The 23,965-nt window shown below is 42.5% G+C and overlaps 1 pseudogene across 1 annotated transcript in view; it reads left to right on the top strand.

The window, feature by feature from the left end:
- Positions 1–510: 510 nt before the first annotated feature.
- LOC309560410 (carbohydrate sulfotransferase 6-like) overlaps positions 511–23,965 on the top strand; it is a 31,950-nt pseudogene continuing 8,495 nt past the window's right edge. Inside the window, exon 1 of the transcript in view lies at positions 511–634. The product of the transcript in view is annotated as a carbohydrate sulfotransferase 6-like (transcript). The remainder of the gene's footprint in view (positions 635–23,965) is intronic.

Here is a 23,965-nt window from a genome sequence, read left to right as displayed (position 1 = left end):
CAGTATGTGAACAAAGAGCGTGGTCGGAGTGTGTCCTTGCATGTCAAGGCCCGGGCGATAGGCAGGAAGCCAGGCGAGGGGGGCGGGAGCTATGGCCGAACCGCCCGAGAGTTGCGACTGAGAAAAACATTTTTCCTTTTTTGAGATGTGGTATCTGCTGGAAAAGTCAAAACAAGACATATGTTACAAACAAAAATGACCATGTAACTGAACATGATAGTAAAGAAAACAAATTAAGTATTTGCATGAAAGTCTGTGCTGGTAACCCCCCCGGTGGATGCCAGAGTGAGACTGGATGGCGGGAGGGTGATACGGCCAGGGGGCTGCCTGTACAGGATGAGAGCTGGTGCAACCAAGGTGCGATTAAGTGGCAAAGAAAAGTTGCTTCCCATGAGATATTTATAATTTTTTTTTTTTTGATGCAGCAACCAACCATCTGGATGGCAATCAGGGATGGCATTTGAGATGTGCCAAACTGGGGGGAAGGGGGGGGGGGGGGCGGCAGGCGGAATGGCGGAGGAATTTGAAAGGACTGCTGATTTGGAAATGTATTATCTAGGTAAAGTGACTGGAGAACTTGCCCCCCAAGTACTTGTGAAAGCCGAGTTCCTGAACCCTACCCATCAAAACATGTGTATGTGAATGTGACCTGTTACAGGAAATAAGGTTATTGGAAATATGACACAAAGGAAGAAACAAATTGCCAAAAAACAAAAAAAAAAAAAGAAACGGGTTCCTAAACCAGGCTTGCAAAAAATGACAAAAGTGAACAGGCTGCAGCATGGTGTAATTTTTTTCAAGAACACTAGGTGTCAACAGTACCCGGAAAACACAGTCTGTTATCACTAACGAAAGACGGGAACTGCTGTGAAAGTTCATGTGGAAGTTTAGTGAAACTTGACCCGGAGGATGATCCTGTTTGAGCGGTGATGTGAAGGCTGTCACACAGCTGGTACAGCGAGAGAGTAAGGGGACAGACTGGGATGGACAACCATGGCAGAGACAGCGGATGAATGAATATAGGAATGTGCATGTGAACGGTGGGAACGTGTGACACAGTGTTCGGCAGTTGCAGCACAGAACTAACTTGGTAAAGACGGATGGATGACGGGGAGGAGAGAGGGAGGGAGGCCGCTTTCAGGAAGCGCATGGAGTGCGGATATGAACACAACACAGAAAGGGTGGGACCAGCTGAAGCGAGATCCCCACGTGCAGCAACTTATGATAGTGGGGAGGTCCGGGGAGGGAAGCTGCAGTCCACGCTATGTGAGTGAAGGAGGGAGCAGGGAGGCTGTGCGGCTGGTTGAGGGGGAAGACTGAGCCCCAGCCTCCCCCCGTGCTCACGAGAAGCCAGGTGCCTGCTGGCTGACCCGGAAGCGTCCTCCTAGGTGGTGCTGCTGCTTGTGAATGGCGGCGTACGGCAGATTCCTGGTAGTGGGCGTGACCCAAAAAATAAGCGATCCCTGCACCAGCCCAGAAGAGGCGGGGGGCCCGACCTTAAATAGGTGGCTCCTCCCCTCCCACAACTCCAGGCTCCGCCTTCCCATTTGTTATATCAAAAATAGTTGTTGGTCATGGCAAACTCAAGGATCTCGGTTTCATTTTCAGACTGGATTTCTTTTCTAAAGCCCATTTTACCACTTTCCTAGCATCTTTTTGATTTATGCTTGTACACAAAGAATTGACATCCACTGTAACCAGATAACGATCCTCCATGCGATGCCAAACATGCTGTCTGTCATCTGCCCTGTACAGTGAAAACCGGGATTCATCCGTGTTTAAAACACCTCTCCAAAGTGCCAGGCGCCATTGAATGTGAGCATTTGCCCACTCAAGTTGGTTACGACAACGAACTGCAGTCAGGTGGAGACCCCGATGAGGACAGACTGCAGTCAGGTGGAGACCCCGATGAGTACGATTAGCATGCAGATGAGCTTCCCTGAGATGGTTTCTGACAGTTTGTGCAGAAATTCTTTGGTTATGCAAACTGATCGTTGCAGCAGCTGTCCAGGTGGCTGGCCGCTTCTTGAAGGTGAAGATGCTGGATGTGGAGGTCCTGGGCTGGTGTGGTTACATGTGGTCTGCGGTTGAGAGGCCGGTTGGATGTACTGTGATCAAATTCTCTGAAACGCCTTTGGAGACGGCTTATGGTAGAGAAATGAACATTCAATTCACGGGGCAACAACTCTGGTGGACATTCCTGCAGTCAGCATGCCAACTGCACGATCCCTCAAAACCTGCGACATCTGTGGCATTGTGCCGTGTGATAAAACTGCACATTTTAGAGTGGCCTTTTATTGTGACCAGCCTAAGGCACACCTGTGCAATAATCATGCTGTCTTATCGGAATCTTGATATGCCACACCTGTGAGGTGGATGGATTATCTCGGCAAAGGAGAAGTGATCACTAACACAGATTTAGACAGATTTGTGAACAATATTTGAGAGAAATAGGCCTTTTGTGTACATAGAAAAAGTATTCAAGCTTTGAGTTCAGCTCATGAAATATGGGGGCTAAAAACAAATGTGTTGACTTTATAATTTTGTTCAGTGTGTATTGCTGAATTCCTAGGGGTCTTAAGTATTAAATATCTAGCTTCTTTCTCAGTCAGAATCCCCACCTTTCTCCCTTTCTTAATAATTTTATTTAACCACCTACCTACTGGGCACTTTTACCCTCTTTATGCCCAGGCCAATTTTCAGCTTTCAGCGCTGTCGCACTTTGAATGACAATTGCGCGGCCATGAAATGCTGTACCCAAACAAAATATAATCATTGAGCTTTCTTTTGGTGGTATTTAATCACCACTGGGGTTTTTTTTTTTTTCTGCTAAATAAATGAAGACCGGAAATGTTGAAAAAAAAAAAACTAAAACTTTTTCATAGTTTTTCATAAAATTTTGCATACAGGTCATTTTTCTTCTTTGCTAATGTGTGCTGATAAGGCTGCACTGATGGACACTAATAGGTCGCACTGATGGGCACTAATGAGACAACACTGATGGGCATTGCAGGGCACTGATAGGCTGCACTGATGGGCACTGATGAGGTGGCAATAATGAGGCTGCACTGATAGGTGGCACTGATGGGCTGCACTGATGGGCACTAATAAGTGGCACTAAGGGCACTGATAGGTGGCACTGCTAGGTGACACTGATGGGCACAGACTGGCAGCACTGGTGGGCACAGTAGGGACTGCATTGATAATCAGGACACTGATAGTCAGTGCTCTATTTATCAGTGTACATGTCCCTTTTATAGATGCCGGTTATCGGCTCTCCTCTCCTCATGCTGTCAGCGTAAGGAAAGGAATGCCGATACCTGGCTTCTGTTTATATCTGTGATCAGCACTGTCCAGAAGAAACTGTGATGACAGAGAGTGTTGCAGATATGATCACGGGAAGCCATCCCTTGATGGCTTCCCAGAACTAGCCGGTTGCAGTGTAGTTGTCATTCGGCTATAGTATGGTTGGCAAGCAATGTTTCAGCTTCTTCATGGGATTGCCTGATAGCTTTTTTATGTGTCCTTAACTATCAATAATCTGGTCATTTCCTCCTCATAATCCTTCTTCTCTAAAATGACAATTGGTTAGTTTTTGGAATAAATACAGATGATTATTTTCAGACCACTCTGTTGATACTCTGTATCACAGTTTTTTTTGAATAAAATCATCTTTATTAAACTCAAAAAAAAATTTATATTCAAATTCCTTATAAACCTTTGCAAGTCAACAAGGGTGTTTAATTTATTCATGTTCACATGTGGCATGTAATTGAGCCCTAAATCCAACACTTTTAACTCTGGATCAGTTAAAACAGCACTGCCAAGATTAAAAATACAGTTCCTAATGTTCTCTCTTCCTTTTTCTTCCTCCTTCCTCCTCTTGTTCCTTTTCTCCTCCTCTTTCTACCCTCTCTGGGCAGTGCCAGGACAGGGTCATCCAGCACCCAGGGCAAAGATGCCAAACTGTGCCTCCCTCCCCCGTTCATGATGTGCAGGACAAGAGGATCCTACACACAGTAAACCATTGCACCCAGGGCAACTGCCCTGTAAACCATTGTGCCCAGGGCAACTTTCCCTCTCGCCCACCCCTTGTCCCAGCCCTGTCTGTGGGTACCTCTTCTCCATCCTATATTCTCTCTATTCCCTCACTTGGGAGTCTGTATCTTGGACCCTGATACCACTCCCCTCTGTGTGAACCTTGGGACCCTCCCCTGTAATTGTTTCCTGGGTGCCCTCCTCTGTTGCATCAGCCTCCCCTTTGAGGATGAGGTGTTCTGTATCTTGGGATTCCACTCTCTGAAAATAATTTTTTTTTTAATGAGTAAGAAGATACCCTAGGAGCAGACTCAGCATGCTGGGTTTCGCTTGTGGGAGGGTGAAGCATGGTGCAGTGGCAGTAACTTACACACAGTACAGTTTCAGTAGAAAGAACTTGTATTGTAGTAAAAAGATGTAGCACCCTCCTAAGTGGGTGCTAGAGGGAGAGTATAATTTTGGATCTTTTATTTTCTTATCAGAAAGATTGCCAGGTAAATCTATAGTGTTCTGCCTACCAGAGAGCAGAATCTACTAGTGAGGTCTGCCAATAAATGCCAAAGGCACATGTGCTCGGGGTCTTTCAGTGGAGTCCTGGAGGAAGGGGGCGGCCGCCCCTCCTCTGAAGAAGTTACCATGCGGCCTCAGGTGGTCGACCAGAGGGCCCGAAAGTTAGAGAGGAACTGAACCTGGAGGTCTTGCAGAGCTGACTGGAAGGGAGACACTGGAAAGGATCTGATTCTGCATACAGTAAGTATGGATCTGTGTCATGGGGCCTGTCCTGAGAGGGCCATCCCTTCAGCTAGAAGAGTCATTGGATGGTTGTCAGTTAAGGGGATGCTAGAGAGTGTCCTGAAGATAATGTAGTTGCACCAAGTCTGCTGCTGAAGAGAGCAAGATAAATTAACCCCTTCCATACAAGTGGCAGTATGGTTAAAGCAGTGTGACTGCTTCCACAAATAACCTGGGGAGGCCAAACGAGAGTTGTCCTTCTCAACTGTAAATAGTTCCAGCTAGAGTATCCCTATATTCCCTTCTCCCATCCAAGTTCCACAATAAATCTAAATCCAAAACCCCTGGACTGTTTATTGCGTAACGAGCTAATGGAAGTAAGGATGGATGTGTAAACTGTCCCTAAGTGACTGTCTGTAGGTAATCAGAGGAGGCCCAAGAAGTCATCACACTGCAAACCCTACGGGCCAATTCTACAAAATTTAACACTTCCCAACAAGCACGGTGGAAAACAGCCCAACCTGGAACACTCACAGATGAACAGTAGTTTGTAGCAGAGCAGGTCTCAGCCGAACTGACAGCATCTGTCTTGAGGGGCAGAAATGTTTGACTTTAGTAGCACTTTAAGGATTGTAGTCATATGGGACAGTAAGGTAGTGTCCAGTAAGTGATTTGCACGTGCGCCGACCCGGCGGTCCTGTGATTCGATCCAGCATCAATCAGTCTTCAGGCCCAGGCCAATGATTTTTGGCCTGAACCTGCTGATCGGTTCTGACGAATCACAGATCAGCATGTGTCTATGTTTACAAAACACAGGTACAGGAAATTATGTGATCATCTCTCCTGGAGCCCTTTTCGGTTCCAGAATGAGAGAAGATCACATCAGATAGCATGGGCGTCCGCAGAACTTTTTTCAGGGGGGGGGGGGCATCATTTTAAGGTCACCCATGCTTTGCCCCTTTTCAACAATGTCTTGAAGGGGAGGGGCTTAGTGATTATACTTATTTTGAGTATTTATTTTTAAAGAGCAAGCAGCAGAATTTATTTTTAAAGCATTTGTTAACCTAAAAAAAAAAAAAAAAAAAAAATTGATCCTATTCCATTAAAGCATGTTATACAGCACAGTGCTTGCACTGTGTAATTTGGCTCCTTCTATCACCTAAAATATCTGGCTGATCCTGCCTGGCTATGTCCTCCCCTCTGTAAACTGACCACGGTATTCCATGGCTGCTGAGCCCTGACACTGTGGTCAGTTTATGTGCCTATGTCATCTGAAGCTCTCTTGTCCTCCTCTGTCCTCCTCTCCTTCCTCCCTCCTGGCCTGCTCCTGTGTCAGTGACCCCCTCCCCCCCACTCCTCCTGCTGCTGTAGTTTCATTTAAAGTTTAATATCCTGTCTACAGTCTGTTTCATAATCCAGTGTGCTCCTGTGTCTGTGTTTTATAAAAATAAGCCAAAAACAAGTTTTCAGAGCTCCACTCGTCGCTCACGTGACCCTCCGCCTCTCTCCTCCTTTCCCCCTCCCCTCCTCCTCCCCTCGCAACTGACATCAGTGAGCAATCCTCGGCCCTGCCTACTGCAGGCAGCTGTCAGACGGGGAAAGGAGAGCTGACAGGTCACGTGAGCAGTGCTCGGCCTTCTGAAAACTGGTAAAGAACGGCTTTTTTCTTTAAAACACATACACAGACACCCAGGCAAACAGGATTATTAAACAGACCAGACAGGATGGTATAAAGTCTCAATTAAAGAGATATCACCCCCTTAACATCTGGTATAGCGTCAGGCTGAATGAGTCTTATCTAAAAGAACGTCAGTTTTCCACTTATTTATGACAAAAGAAAATAGAAATATCTGCTGAAATTATAAGACCTTATTGTAAGAGAAATTCTGTTTAACAAGTATATATATGAACTCTCATTCACCTTTAAACAAGATGGACGCTGCACTGTTCAGCATCATAAGATGGAATATACATGGCTTTTTAAATCCATTTTTATTCTATTAGTTAATCACCCCCACTAATCCCGACATCATCATGCTTTGTGTGGTACCCTGCTTTAAGAAAATGCTTAGCAAAGGTATAGACAATTTATTCATGTATAACGGTAATGTTGCAGGACTAGCTCAAACCACCCTCTTACAACCCCTTCCTTAGACTATAAAGGTTATGTAAAGCAATAAAAGGATAAAGGAAAGAATCTTATCATATAGGTGGGCAGGGTGGGTCCTTTCTGTATAACAAGGAGCCCAAAAGGACTAATGTCGATCACCTCTGTTTTATTTACCAAGGAGACTGTTTGTCCCTTGATGACACCGTACAGATAATAAGAGAAAATCATTGTAAATAAATTCATAATTTTCAAGAGGGGATTGAAAGAGAATTTAGCAAGAGTCCTTCTTTAATAGTTTGCTTGTGCAAGAGTTCATCCATTTTGTTTAGAAGACATTTTGTGAACATTGAAATTTCAATTGTATGTCTCATATATTTTGCTTAGAACAAGATAGAATTATTAGTTAGACCTCAATGTCCTTCATTTGGTTCTTATCTTGTTATTCCCAAGAAACAAAAGCTGTACAGTTATTAGACACAGCTGATTTTTTGGTGAGAACAAGGCTGAAGCTAATGTCTCTTTCAGTTATAATGAAACAATGTATATTTTTGGGAACATGTCAAGGAGGCGTAACTGGGTTCCCATTGTTCTCCTGTTGGGGATATTTTATCATATAAACTGTATGAAATGAATAAAGCGTCAGATGGCTTTGAGCAATTATACGCTTCGGATGTCTCTTTGTTAAGAGTAATCTCTGGGCCCGCTGAGACTTGTGGTGCACCCGAGGCAGTCCATCAAGTCTATACTTCACTGGGTGTGATCTAATGCTAACATGGATCTTCTGGACTAATAGTGGGAGGATTCAGCACTTCTGTGTTCTACAGGATATTCACAGCGTTAATGAGCATTGGCTGGCGCCAGCTGGCGTCAAGGAAGCGACAATGGGCATTTTTCAGGAGTAAAGTCCCACATGAAATTAGTTCAAGCCTTAAGGAGTATCTGGTCAGTACCCATCAATGCCCATCAGTGCAGTCTCATCAGTGCAACCCATCAGTACTGTCTCATCAGTGCACATCCGTAAAGGAAAAAAATGACCTGTTTGCAAAATGTAATAAAAACTTTGAAAACTGTTTTTTTTTCTTTCAAAATTTGCAGTCTTAATTAGTTAATTCAGCAAAATATAAACCCAGTGGTGACTAAATACCACCAAAAGAAAGCTCTATTTGTGTGGGAAAAAAAAGAAAAAAATAATTTGTTTGAGCAAAGTGTTGCATTACCGCGTAATTAATATCGAATGAAAAAATACCATGAATGGATAAGTGAAGAAGACAAAATATAACACATATGACACAATAATTACAAATAAATAATTACATAAAAAAAGTCCATTCATGTGAATCTTGTGCCAAAACACCAAAGTAATAAAATATAATACAAAAGCTGAAAAATAATAAATAGAGATGGTGAGGCAATAATTGAGTGACACAATGTATATACTTGGCACTCTGAGAAGCCTACATAAATACAAAGTCCATTCAAGTGAATCTTGTGCCAAAAAAAAAAAAAAACGTGAGTAATCTCAAGCATTGATCAGTGAGCAACCGTATAAGTGACTCCAGCACCAGATGGTAGAGCAGTGAATCAGTAACTCAAAGAAATCTTCCGGGTATCCTACACCCTTACTGCTGTAAGGAAACAGCATATAAAAAATGTCTGGCAATCTTGCAATATATCCAGGATGAAGGCTGTAGCATCCTAAAAACCTCCAAATGGAGTACAGACAAGAGAGACTCTTCTGGTGTAGTATGTTACAAGATATTTATTATAAAACACAATAGTAACTCACATTTTAGAAGGAGATAATCGGCAGGTTATATCCAAACAAACGCAGTGGCTCTGTGCCTCGAGCCGTCCATATAGCTGCACTTCCGCGTTTACTTATGTGACGGCCCGACGTGTATCGTCACGGTCACGTGACTTCCTCAGGGGTTCCCCCGATCTATTTATTATATTTCAGCTTTTGTATTCGATTTTTTTACTTTGGTGTTTTGGCACAAGATTCACATGAATGAACTTTTTATTTATGTAATGATTTATTTGTAATAATTGTGTCACTCATCTATTGCTTCACCGTCACTATTTTTCATCATCCTATTTCCTTATATTATTTAATATATTGCCAGGATAGCAAAAACTTTTTTTTTTTTTTAAACATTTTGTCTTCTTCACTTATATTTTTTCATTCAATATTAATTGCGCGGTAATGCACTGTGTCCAAACAAATTATTTTTCTTTTTTTTTTTTTTCACACAAATAGAGCTCTCTTTTGGTGGTATTTTGGTGGATTTTTATTTTTTGCTGAATTAACTAATTAAGACTGTATATTAAAAAAAAAAAAAACAGTTTTCAAAGTTTGTTATAAAATTTAGCAAACAGGTAATTTTTCTCCTTCACTGACTGATGAAACAGCACTGATAGGCTGAACTGATAAGGCTGCACTGATGGGCACTGATGAGGCTGCACTGATGGTCATTGATGGGCACAGATAAGCTTCACTGATGAGGAGGCACTGGTAGGCAGCATTGATAGGTGGGACTGATGGGAACTGATTGGCAGCACTGGTGGGCACAGATTGGCAGCACTGGTGGGCACTGTTGGGACTAACTGATCATCAGGACCCTTTTACAGAAGCTTATTAATGGCTATTTTCTACCTTCCTTATGCTGTCAGCGTGAGGAAAGGAATGCTGATAACCGCCTTCTGTTTACATCCATGATCAGCTGTGATTGAACCAGAGTTGTATAAAGTACTCGAAACCCATACTTGAGTAAAAGTACAAGTGCTCGATCAAAAAGTGACTTGAGTAGAAGTGGAAGTGCTCGATCAAAAAGTGACTTGAGTAGAAGTACTAAAGTATTCAACATTTTTTGTAATTAAGTATTGCAAGTAGTTTTTTTTTGCTACTCAACTACTGAAAGTAAAAGTACCAGTAGTTTTGAAAAAAAAAAAATTGCTACTCAAGTACTGAAAGTAAAAGTACAAGTACTGTGTTATGTAGTTATTAAAGAAAGAAGTCAAAAGTTTGAACATTATATTGTTTTTTATTATTTCAAATGCAGCTTTTATTTATACATACAGTAGCATTTATTTTCGTATGCGCTGATAATACACATGTTTTGAGCTTCATGAAATCTGCCATCTACTGTTCTGGCAGTGGTAATTTTTATAATACTAACGAGTAACTATGCAGCACAAAAAAAAATATTGGAGTAGAAGTATTGAAATCATTGAAAAAATGTAGTGAAGTAAAAATGGAAGTAGGAGAAAAAAATTCTACTCTAGGAAAGTACAGATACCGCCTTTCAGTACTTAAGTACAGTAGTTAAGTAGTTCTACTTAGTTACTATACATCTCTGGATTGAACACATCTGATTGCGTGTTAAAAAGCTGCTGATTGGGGCAATACCAGGAGGCCATTTAACGGCCTCCCAGAATTAGCTGGCCATGTTGGAGCCGTCATTCGTCTATAGCACGGTCAGCAAGTGGTTAGTTGATGTTTCAGCTTCTTCATGGGATTACCTGATCGTTTTTTGTATGTTTCCTTAGCTGTCAATAATCTGGTCATTTCCTCCAAATAATCCTTCTTGTCTAAAATTACAATTGCCCCCCTCCCTCTGTTGAAAACTCTCACAACTATGTTTTTTTTTTTTTCTTACTCCTTTACTAATACTATTAGGTATTTTGGGGGTCTATGCAGATTGTTAGCATTTATCTATTTAGTGTCATTCTTTAACGTTACTTTAAAGACTTCCAAAAATGCATTACTCTTATTCTTTGGATTAAATACAGATGCATTTTTGAGACCACTATTTTAATACTCACTGTGTCACAGTTTTTTTGTTTGTTAAAAATCACCTTTTATCAATTCAAAATGGGATTTTTGACTTACAGTAAAATCCATTTCTCTGATGTTCATTGACGGGCACAGCTTCTGATTCTTCATAACCATTGGGTTATACTTGCCCCCTACAGGAGGCAGGAAAAAGCTTGACTAGGCCTATGGGCTGTCCCAGGGGGTATACACCCACTCTCAGCTATAGGCACTCAGTTTTGTTACAAGCAGTGTCAGAAGACAGCCAACTCCACAGAGGGGTGGGTGCTCTGTCCGTCAATGAACATCAGAGAAAAGGATTTTACGGTAAGTCAAAAATCCCATTTTCTCTTTCGTTCATTGACGGACACAGCTCCTGATCTTCTTAACCATTGGGACGTCCCAAAGCAGTGTTAAACATGAGGGGTGGGAAAAATCAGAAAACAATTCCAAAGGGTAACTTTAGCTGACCAGGGAACATAGAGCTCAACCATAAACAACTGGAGCTTACCGGAAAAAAACTACACCCTCAAAGAGAACCAGGTCCTCTAACAGCAGCCAGCAAAAACCTTGCAGACAAAAGAAGCATCTGCAGTTGTCAACACAACCACCTTACAAAAACTCTGTAAAAGTGTGCACCGACGACCAGGTGGCCGCCTTGAAAACCTGCGTCACTGACGCTTGATGACGGAAAGCTCAGGAGACACTAAGCGCCCTAATAGAGTGCACCTAAACAAGGAAAGGAGGAACCTGACCCCTGATGCAATAAGCCTGAACCCCCGTCTGATCCATGAGGTCTGTGCTTGAGCACAAATAGAGAGTCTAACTCCCTAAAAGAAGAGAATATTATGTTCTGCAGCACACCCACATATTGGAAAAACAAGCCTCCATCCCAAAATTGTACAAAAATACTTTGCATAGGTTTGCGGGACTTTAAATGAGGCAAATTGATCCTTGATTATATGAAATAAACATTTTAATATTTTAATAAAAATGGACCATTAATGGCCTCCCATTGTAGCAACTGTGGATTATACACCAGTAGAAAAGGTTTACTTCAATTTTTTATTTTCTGATATTCATTTATCATGAATTGAAGTAAACCTTTTCTACTGGTGCATTGTTTTGTGACAATGTTGGCAAGGTAAGCGAAAAGAGGAACACCCTTGCCGCTTTGGAGGACCTGTGGTTGCCAAAAGGAACCGTTGCCTCTGACGCGGCATCAGCCGCAACCTCCATTTTTAAAGTTTCACGCACTGAAACAAACAGTGCATCCACCAGCCCCTTTTTAAGTGTGGCTAGAGGAGAAGAGGAATCATCCTCACTATCTAAGCACTCAGACCCAGTAGGGTCGGTATATACTGAGCTCACCCCGAAACCATAACAATTAGGGGAGGCCGCCGACTGCGATCCCCCAAGGGGGACGTCGGCCGAGGGTTCGAAGATGGACCACCCCACCTATTGGACTCCGCAAAAAACAAGGGGGTCGCCCTCCGAGCCCTCCATGGAGGTCATAATAGGATATAGCCCCCTTAAAAGGGGGCAGCTCGTTGTGACGCAGGCAGGGTACCCTCGCTAAAACAAGGCAGGTGCCCCACACAATAAATGGGGGCAAGACTGTCATTAAAAAATTAAGCTCCCCCACAGCACCATCCGGTCCAAGGGAGGCACCAAGCTGACCATATGGCCCTGCAGGCCACAAGCCACGGCCCTAAATTTTTGTGGGGGCCCAGGCGCAATGGCGGTGCCCGACTCAGCCATATGGCCTAGTAGGCCGCAAGCCGCGGTCTAAGTTTTCAAGGGTGTCCGGCTGCCAGGACGCGAGCATCAGCAGAGCCGACCACCCAAGGGCAGCGGAAGGGAAGGCAGATGCCCAAATGGGAGGCAGTGGCTTCAGCCACGCTCACAGGGGCCGCTTCACGTAGTTTACGAGTAGTAAGCCACAAAGCAGCGGCCTACATTTTCTGCCAGATCTGGCTGCGTGAGGCCCGCGGATGCTAAACTATCCGCTCCCCCAGCCCAACAAATGACGGGGAGGGCCCAGAGGACATCCCTGCCCTAGCTACCAACCCCCAGAATGGCAGGGAACCCTGCTCAACCTCCTGTTGCGCACCAGGGAAACCCGGTCAGCAGCTAGGTCAGCAGCAACTCCAACAAACTGCCCCTTAGGAGCATGTGGCAACAGCCAGCTCATAACCTCACCCAGGGAGGAGGGGGGAGGGGCAGAAAGATCCAAAGTGACCAAAATTTTAGAGGGAAGGAAGGGGGAAGGGAGGGGAACCCAGGGGTTTGACCATCCCAGGGGGCCCACATTCACCCCAAAACCCTCCAGGGGTAATGGGGGGGGGACAGCTAGTTACCACAAAAGGAACAGGGTGGGCACCACTCCAGACAGGACACCGCTCTATTGTAATGTAGGTGCTGTTGGCAAGGAAGAAACGCTGCGACTCAGCAAGAAGCCAGTTCGTATGCATCCTCGCGGGACGTTTAACTCGCAGGTCATCAAGTTAGGCCTGGGGGGACCCTAAAGATCTATATTATCCACTTTGTCGCCCAGTCTTGCACTTGATTGTAGTTCTCACAGAAACAAAATAATAAAAAGAGGAAAAAAATCTATTGAAAATGGATAAATTGCCAGGACCAGAGATCCCCCAGCAAGGAACTAGGTCCTTACTCCTAACTAGGCAGAAAAAAACTATAGTGCCCAATAGCTGAGAAAGGGTATATACCCCCTGGGACTGCCCATAGGCATAGTCAAGCTTTTTCCTGCCTAGTGTCCTACTCCTGTAGGGGGCAGCATAACCCAATGGTTAGGAAGAATCAGGAGCTGTGTCCGTCAATGAACGAAAGAGAAAATATTTTTTTTATAATCAACTTCCTTATAAACTTTTGCAAGTCAGCAAGAGTGTTGAATTTAATCATGTTCACAGGTGGTATGTAATTGAGCCCTAAATCCAACACTTTTAATTCTGCATCAGTTAAAACAGCACTGCTAAGATTAAAAATACCCGCTCCTAATTTTCTCTCTTCTTTTTTCTTCCTCCTTTTGTTCCTCTTCTCCTTTCTGTCTTCTCTGGGCAGTGCCAATACAAGGTCATCCAACACCAAGGGCAAAGATGCAAAACTGGGCCCCCCTCCCCTGTTCATGATGTGCAAGCTTAGAGGATCCTACACACAGAAAAGCATTGCACCCAGGGCAACTTCCCAGTAAATCATTGTGCCCGGGGCAATTGCCCAGTAAATCATTGTGCCCAGGGCAATTGCCCAGTAAACCATTGCGCCCTGAGCAAATTCCCCTCCCACCCACCCCTTGTTCTGGCCCTGCTTTTGGGTACCTCTACTACATCCCATAATCCCTCCATTCCCTCACTTGGGGTCTGCATCCTGGACCCTGATTCCACCCCCCCCCCCCCGTTGTGAACCCTTCCCTGTAATAGTTTCCTGGGTGCCCTCCTCTGTTGTACCAACCTCCCCTCTGACAATGCGGTATTCTGTTACTTGGGGGGGGGGGCACCCTTGTAGTTCTCTCTGAAAATAATCACTCCTTTGATATGTATGCTCATGGGGTGATTTCTCAGGGGTTCTACATTCTCTATATAGAGTAGAATATTGTGGATTTCATTGAAATTGAACTCCAGGGGCATTCTTTTGTTGTGTCTCTTTCTTTTTCTTAATAATTTCCAACTGTCTATTATCAAGTAACAAGTTCAATAGTAATAGCATAAATCCTGCACAGAGCATTCTGTTCTAAGATACTTTATTGTCGATCAGGAAGATGCATTAAAAAATATATAGTCCTTTTTCATGCTTAAAGCGGAGTTCCACCCAAAAGTGGAACTTCCGCTCATTTGCTGCCTCCCCCCCCTCCGGTGCCACATTTGCACCTTTCAGGGGGGAGGAGGGAACGGGTACCTGTTTTTGACAGGTACCCTTCCCCACTTCCAGGAGACGGCGCCGTCCCTCGGAAGTTTGGCCCCCTCCTCCTTCCCCCCTGCCGCCGAGCCAATCCAAATGTGCAGCGCGCTTTGTGCAAGCGCAGTAGGGACCCGCCCATGAAGCCGCAAGGCTTCACTGCCGGGTTCCCTTACCGGCAATGGCGGCGGCAGCACCCAACAGCCAACGGAAACATCGGCTGCGGTGCCGACATCGCTGGACTCCAGGACAGGTAAGTGTCCTAATATTAAAAGTCAGCAGCTACAGTATGTGTACAGTATGTGTATCTGCTGACTTTTAATTTTTGGAGAGGGAGGCTGGAACACCGCTTTAAGACTTGCGGCCTTTAACCACTTAAGCCCCGAAAGATTTTACCCCCTTCCTGACCAGGGCCTATTTTGTGATTCGGCACTGCGTGACTTTAACGGACAATTGCGCGGTCGTGTGATGCTGTACCTAAACAAATTCTACGTCTTTTTTTTCCCACAAACAGAGCTTTCTTTTGGTGGTATTTGATCACCTGTGCGATTTTTTGATCATGCGCTATAAACAAAAAAAGAGCATAAATTTTGCAAAAATAACAATATTTTTCACATTTTTTTATCTGAAATTCCCCAAAAAAATAATGTAAAAATCAAAATTTTTTAACATTTTAGGCCAATTTGTTTTATGCTACATATGTTTGGTAAAAAACAATCGCAAAATGCGTATTTTGATTGGTTTGCGCAAAAGTTATCGCATTTACTAACTAAGGGAAATTTTTTTGTCATTGTTGTTTTTTTTTTAAACGCGTAATGGTGGCGATCTGCGATTTTTTTGCGGTACTGCGACATTGCGGCGGACAGATCGGACCCTTGACTGACATTTTTGACACTTTTGGGGTTACCAGTGACATTACTGCAGTAATCAGTGCTATAAATATGCACTGTTACTGTAAAATGACACTGGCAGTGAAGGGGTTAACTTTTTTTGAGAGGGAGGGGTTATGTGTGTCCCTAGGGGCGTGCTTCTTACTGTGATTGGCTGTGGCTTGAGGTGTAGGAACAGTGATCAATGGTCCTACATAGTAGAACCGTAGGATCACTATTCATACACAGGGGAGAATGACAGGCGGCTTGTTTACATCAGCCGCCTGCCTTTCTCCTGCTCTAACGGACGATCGCGAGGGGGGGGTCCGTGACCGCGCGGGAGCGCGAGCGCACCTCCGGCGGCGTGCAATCGCTCCCTAGACCCTCACAGGCTAGCGACGTAGCCCTACGTCGCTTTGCCTGTGAGGGGCTGACCGCCGCAGTAAAAAGTCGCGCGGCGGTCGGCAAGCGGTTAAAGTGGAAGTAAACTCTTCTATCGTTTTCAGCCAGGGAAGCTGCCATCTTGGCCTCTGTTTAATCTTCAACTGTCATGATGCTGCACATGTGATCAGTTATGACACCAGTCATTGGATGGTTTGACGATTTGATTGAGAGCACAACCAATGTGACAGTTTTTTGAAACTATTAAATCGAGGAGTTTACTTCCGCTTTAAATCACAGCTGACTCAAACAAAATGATCACACATAAAAATACCTGTTCTGGTTTCCGATGGGAGGGAGTGTTTAATAACTATTTATTTGCATAAACACTTTTATTTTTTAAACAGGATAGCAACAAAAATGATATGTAACCAATAACAAAGCTGTTTCAATACTCACACTTATATCACAAACCATCCATAGGTAATGAACTACAATAATATTACAATGTAATCATATAGCACCAAAAACCAAATGAAGCCACTCTTCTTCTTATAGCCCAGAATGAATGTTATTCCTAAACTGGGTAGTATAGGATATAATTTTGCCCCTCAGATGGGCATTGCCTAATTTCCAAAACAAAGTAGGATTGGTTGACCACAGTTTGAGATTTCATATTCACTTCATGTCCATCTAATAGTATTAGGAAAAATCCTCGTTGTTGGCTTAGTAAGAGGAAAATCTCCCCAATCTGGCATTGCCTTTAGACTAAAGCCCCGTACACACGTACCGATTGTCGGCCGTAAATATTCAGCCGACGACCGATCGGCCGATTGTAGGCTTGTTAGTATGATGCTTCCGACAGCGCATTTTCGGCCGAACAGAATCTGTCGTGCAGGCATTAAAATTTTTGTTGGCCAACACCAGAACGGCCGATTGTTCCTCAGTCAGTACAGAATTCGGCCGACAGACAGCAGATTTGCAAGACTGGGCATGCTCAGAAAAGAAAAAAGACAAGGAAAGTTAACCATCACATGACATCACTTCTGCAGTCAGCTGTTGTTGGCCGACAAAATTCGTGTGCAGTCTTTTGCAGTTTTCAACAGACATGACAGCCCTGGACAAAAGACGGCCGATCGTTCGGCGGACGATCAGTACGTGTGTACAGGGGGCTTAAGTCCTATATGAATATTGAGATAGAGCTATGATCTGAGATGGCAATATCATGTATCTCAGTTTCATCAACGTCAAGCCCATCCCTACTGCTCTGGTTCTGATGGGAGGAAGTGTTTAAACATTAACTATTTATTTGCATAAATACTTTTATTTTTTTAAACTGAATAGCAATAAAAACAATAGGCAACTAAAAACAAAGTTGTTTCAAGGCTCACAGCATATATCATAAACCATCCATAGGTAATGAATCACAATAATATTACAATGTATCATGTATCTCAGTTTCCCATATCGATAATTGTGTGGAAATAGAACCCAAAAAAATAGTCTACTTAAAAAAAAAAGAAAAAAAAGGCGAGGAGTAGACAGTAAACCCTCTATTTGTGGGGTGTTGCAGCCTCCAAAGATTTAGATACTTAAGGATTGTAGTCATATGGGACAGTGAGGTAGTGGAGTTTAAAGCCCTATTTGGGTGTATAGATGCAGATGCCCGATTTTTCAGGCTCGTGTATGGCCAGCTTAAGACTGGGATGTCATTAAAGTTCATGTGTGTGTGTAAAGGCAGGTGTCCCAATACTTTTGGTAATATAGTTAATATACCATAGTTTGTAGACGCTATCATGTTCACACAAACCAATTAATATACAGTTATGGTGATTTTTTTTTTTTTTTATCAAAGACATGTAGCAGAATATATTTTGGCCTACATTTATGAAGAAATTTGGATTTGGATTATTGGATATGTTTTATAACAGAAAGTAGAAAAAAAAAATATATATATATACAGTGCCTTGCGAAAGTATTCGTCCCCTTGACCTTTTCAACCTTTTGCCACATTTCAGGCTTCAAACATAAAGATATAAAACTGTAATTTTTTTGTGAAGAATCAACAAAAAGTGGGACACAATCATGAAGTGGAACGAAATTTATTGGATATTTCAAACTTTTTTAACAAATAAAAAACTGAAAAATTGGGCGAGCAAAATTATTCAGCCCCCTTAAGTTAATACTTTATAGCGCCACCTTTTGCTGCGATTACAGCTGTAAGTCGCTTGGGGTATGTCTCTATCAGTTTTACACATCGAGAGACTGACATTTTTTCCCATTCCTCCTTGGAAAACAGCTCGAGCTCAGTGAGGTTGGATGGAGAGTGTTTGTGAACAGTAGTTTTCAGTTCTTTCCACAGATTCTCGATTGGATTCAGGTCTGGACTTTGACTTGGCCATTCTAACACCTGGATATGTTTATTTGTGAACCATTCCATTGTAGATTTTGCTTTATGTTTTGGATCATTGTCTTGTTGGAAGACAAATCTCCGTCCCAGGTCTTTTGCAGACTCCATCAGGTTTTCTTCCAGAATGGTCCTGTATTTGGCTCCATCCATCTTCCCATCAATTTTAACCATCTTCTCTGTCCCTGCTGAAGAAAAGCAGGCCCAAACCATGATGCTGCCACCACCATGTTTGACAGTGGGGATGGTGTGTTCAGGGTGATGAGCTGTGTTGCTTTTACGCCAAACATAACATAGAAACATAGAAACATAGAATGTGTCGGCAGATAAGAACCATTTGGCCCATCTAGTCTGCCCAATATATCTGAATCCTATGAATAGTCCCTGGCCCTATCTTATATGAAGGATAGCTTTATGCCTATCCCATGCATGCTTAAACTCCTTCACTGTATTTGCAGCTACCACTTCTGCAGGAAGGTTATTCCATGCATCCACTACTCTCTCAGTAAAGTAATACTTCCTCATATTACTTTTAAACCTTTGCCCTTCTAATTTAAAACTGTGTCCTCTTGTGGTAGTTTTTCTTCTTTTAAATATGCTCTCCTCCTTTACCGAGTTGATTCCCTTTATGTATTTAAAAGTTTCTATCATATCCCCTCTGTCTCTTCTTTCTTCCAAGCTATACATGTTAAGGTCCTTTAACCTTTCCTGGTAAGTTTTTTCCTGCAATCCATGTACTAGTTTAGTAGCTCTTCTCTGGACTCTCTCTAGAGTATCTATATCCTTCTGGAGATATGGCCTCCAGTACTGCGCACAATACTCCAAGTGAGGTCTCACCAGTGTTCTGTACAGCGGCATAAGCACTTCTCTCTTTCTACTGCTTATACCTCTCCCTATACATCCAAGCATTCTGCTGGCATTTCGTGCTGCTCTATTACATTGTCTTCCCACCTTTAAGTCTTCTGAAATAATTACTCCTAAATCCCTTTCCTCAGATACTGAGGTCAGGACTGTGTCAAATATTCTATATTCTGCCCTTGGGTTTTTATGCCCCAGGTGCATTATCTTGCACTTATCCACATTAAATTTCAGTTGCCAGAGTTCTGACCATTCTTCTAGTTTTCCTAAATCCTTTTCCATTTGGCGTTTCCCTCCAGGAACATCAACCCTGTTACATATCTTTGTGATATCAGCAAAAAGACAAACCTTACCATCGAGGCCTTTTGCAATATCACTTATGAAGATATTAAACAAAATTGGTCCCAGTACAGATCCCTGAGGTACCCCACTGGTAACATGACCTTGTTCTGAATGTTCTCCATTGACTACAACCCTCTGTTGTCTGTCACTCAGCCACTGCCTAATCCACGCAACAATATGGGAGTCCATGCTCAATGACTGCAGTTTATTGATAAGTCTTCTCTGTGGGACAGTGTCAAAAGCTTTACTAAAATCTAGATATGCAATGTCTACTGCACCTCCACCGTCTATTATTTTAGTCACCCAGTCAAAAAAATCTATAAGATTTGTTTGACATGATCTCCCTGAAGTAAACCCATGTTGTTTTTCATCTTGCAATCCATGGGATTTAAGATGTTCCACAATCCTATCCTTTAATAGGGTTTCCATTAATTTGCCTACTATTGATGTCAGACTCACTGGTCTATAGTTGCTCGATTCCTCCCTACTACCTTTCTTGTGAATGGGCACGACATTTGCCAATTTCCAATCTTCCAGGACGACTCCTGTTACTAATGATTGGTTAAATAGATCTGCTAATGGTTTTGCCAACTCACCACTAAGCTCTTTTAATAATCTTGGGTGTATCTCATCAGGACCCTGTGACTTATTTGTCTTTACTTTAGACAGCAATCTTAGAACGTCTTCCTCTGTAAAGACACATGCATCAAACGATTCATTAGTCATCCTTTCAAGTGGAGGTCCTTCTCCTTCTTTTTCTTCTGTAAAAACTGAACAGAAGTATTCATTAAGGCAGTCGGCTAGCCCTTTATTCTCTTCTACATACCTTCCGTCCTTTGTTTTTAATTTAGTTATTCCTTGTTTTAATTTCCTTTTTTCATTTATATATCTGAAGAATGTCTTATCCCCCTTTTTCATAGACTGAGCTAGTTTTTCTTCTGCCTGCGCTTTAGAAGTTCTTATAACTTGCTTGGCCTCTTTCTGCCTAATCTTGTAGATTTCCTTATCTTCATTGCTCTGTGTTTTTTTATAATTACAAAATGCTAGCTTTTTATTTTTAATGATTTGGGCCACTTCTGCTGAGTACCACAGTGGTCTCTTCCTTTTTTTGCTTTTACTGACAAGTCTAATGCAATTTTCTTTTGCCTTCAATAATGCACCTTTTAAGTAGTCCCATTTCTCCTGGACTCCATGTAATCCGTTCCAGTCTGATAAGGACTCATTTATGACTAATTTCATTTTTAACGTTTTGCATTGTTGCCAAAAGGTTTGATTTTTTTGATCTGACCAGAGCCCCTTCTTCCACATGTTTGGTGTGTCTCCCAGGTGGCTTGTGGCAAACTTTAAAGACACGTTTTATGGATATCTTTAAGAAATGGCTTTCTTCTTGCCACTCTTCCATAAAGGCCATATTTGTGCAGTATACGACTGATTGTTGTCCTATGGACAGAGTCTCCCACCTCAGCTGTAGATCTCTGCAGTTCATCCAGAGTGATCATGGGCCTCTTGACTGCATCTCTGATCAGTCTTCTCCTTGTATGAGCTGAAAGTTTAGAGGGACGGCCAGGTCTTCGTAGATTTGCAGTGGTCTGATACTCCTTCCATTTCAATATTATCGCTTGCACAGTGCTCCTTGGGATGTTTAAGTGCCGGTTCACACTGCCGCGACCACTAAAGTCGCGTCGCTTCCAGTACGACTTTGGCGCGACTTAGCGCGACTTTGGCGCGACTTCAGCGCGAGGCGACTTTTTATTTGGCCAATCACAATATGATGTGATGCCCGATAAATGCCTGCAAAATGCCCGAAAAAATGCCTGCAAGAAAAAAAGACAGCTGGAAAGACACTGCATTAGTTTTCTACTAAAAACTATAAGAAAAATGCTGTTTTTTAGGGGTTCTGGACATGCTACAGAGCTGAAACTTGACAGGTACACTTTTTAGACCCCCCAGACACTAAATACAAAAAATGACATGCCTGCCTAAAAAAATGCCCGATAAATGCCTTCAAGAAAAAAAGCCAGCCGGAGAGAAGCCGCATTACTGAAATTATAAGAAAAATGCTGTTTTTTAGGGGTTCTGGACATGCTACAGAGCTGAAACTTGACAGGTACATTTTTTAGACCCCCCAGACACTAAATACAAAAAAAGACATGCCTGACTAAAAAAATGCCTGATAAATGCCTGCAAGAAAAACGGCCAGGTTGACAGAAGACATATTCATGTTTTAATAAAAATTATGCTCTTTTCTTGTTCAATACCATTTTTTTGCAAAGTCGGATGACAAGTCGGATCACAAGTCGCTTCAATTAAGATAAGGAGGCGACTCCCATTGAAGTATATGGGACAGGTCGGATCACTGGCCGCCTCAAAGTAGTACCGGACCCTTTTCTGAAGTCGGAGCAACTTCAGTAGTGGCAATTAAGACGGCACTGATTGAATTACATTGCTTTGGTTATGTCAAGCGACCTGGGGCGACCTGGGGCGACATAAGTTGCCTCGTGAGTCGCCCTAGTGTGAATGGGCACTAAAGCTTGGAAAATCTTTTTGTATCCAAATCCGGCTTTAAACTTCTCCACAACAGTATCTCGGACCTGCCTGGTGTGTTCCTTGTTCTTCATGATGCTCTCTGCGCTTTAAACGGACCTCTGAGACTATAACAGTGCAGGTGCATTTATACGGAGACTTGATTACACACAGGTGGATTCTATTTATCATCATTAGTCATTTAGGTCAACATTGGATCATTCAGAGATCCTCACTGAACTTCTGGAGAGAGTTTGCTGCACTGAAAGTAAAGGGGCTGAATAATTTTGCACGCCCAATTTTTCAGTTTTCTATTTGTTAACAAAGTTTGAAATATCCAATAAATTTCGTTCCACTTCATGATTGTGTCCCACTTGTTGTTGATTCTTCACAAAAAATTACAGTTTTATATCTTTATGTTTGAAGCCTGAAATGTGGCAAAAGGTTGAAAAGTTCAAGGGGGCCGAATACTTTCGCAAGGCACTGTGTGTATATATATATATATATATATATATATCAAAATTTTCAGTCTTTTTTTCATTTATATTGCAAAAAATAAAAAACCCAGTGATGATCAAATACCATCAAAAGAAAGCTCTATTTGTTTGACAAAAAAAGGAATCATTTCATTTGGGTTCAGTGTTGCATGACTGTACAATTGCCATATAAATTGTAGCAAAGAGTAGCAAAGAATAGTCTGGTCATGAAGGGGGTAAAATCTTCTGGAGGTCAAGTGGTTAAAAACAAAAGGGAAATAAAGAGAGGCTAATGGCGTGAGAAGAATGCAATGGGGCAAATATCTATTTTAGAGTGAAAGTCCACTTTATCAGCTGTCTGTCTACACACTGAGGAACAGCTGATAAGACTTATCGCTCAATGATTATCCATTTATGGCATTTTTTTTTTTTTTCAGTTGTTAAGCTGTAAGACTGAACAGGAAGAATAGACAAAGAGAATAGAGAGCAGCCAACGCTCCTGACACAGCAGAATAAATCGTATTTTTATTCCTTCAATTAACGTAAGTGTTCTTTTTGGTTTTTCTCTCGTAAAATTTTCTTTAGGGTTTCTGCTTGCAGTAAGTTCTAATCGAAGAATAAACTAATTTAGTCTCTATTTCTTTTATTATTTTTTTTTAATGTTGCTTATAAAATATAGAGTTTCATAGAAGTACACAGAAGCACAGCGAGGTCTTTTTTTTTTTTTTTTTTTGATTCTTCCAGCGTTGGGTCACTGCATTTATGTCCTGCTCCTTTTTCTATTCTACAATCTTCAGCATTATTCTAATTCTTATAATTGATTCTTTCGCTTGTTGCTTTGTTGGTTACAGATTAAAAAAAAAAAAAAAACTCTCTGTATCTACCAATATACACACACACACACACACACACACACACACACACTATTGTCAAAAGTATTGGGACGCCTGCCTTTACATGCACATGGACTTTAATGGCATCCCAGTCTTAGTCCGTAGGGTCCAATATTGAGTTGGCCCACCCTTTGCAGCTATAACAGCTTCAACTCTTCTGGGAAGGCTGTCCACAAGGTTTAGGAGTGTGTCTATGGGAATGTTTGACCATTCTTCCAGAAGTGCATTTGTGAGGTAAGGAACCGATGTTAGACTAGAAGGTTTGGCTTATAGTCTCCATTCTAATTCATCCCAAAGGTGTTCTATCGGGTTGAGGTCAGGACTCTGTGCAGGCCAGTCAAGTTCCTCCACCCCAAACTCGCTCATCCATATCTTTATGAACCTTGCTTTGTGCACTGGTCCAAATCATTTGGTGGAGGGGGGATTATGGTGTGGGGGTTGTATTTCAGGGGTTGGGCTTGGCCCCTTAGTTCCAGTGAAGGGAACTCTTAAGGCGTCAGCATACCAAGACATTTTGGACAATTTAATGCTCCCAACTTTGTGGGAACAGTTTGGGGACGGCCCCTTCCTGTTCCTACATGACAGAGCACCAGTGCACAAAGCAAGGTCCATA

The sequence above is a fragment of the Pelophylax lessonae genome (genome assembly GCF_965119305.1).
Source record: "Pelophylax lessonae genome assembly, chromosome: 7".
NCBI classification, from domain to species: domain Eukaryota; kingdom Metazoa; phylum Chordata; class Amphibia; order Anura; family Ranidae; genus Pelophylax; species Pelophylax lessonae.
This window is presented reverse-complemented; position numbering and strand designations above follow the sequence as displayed.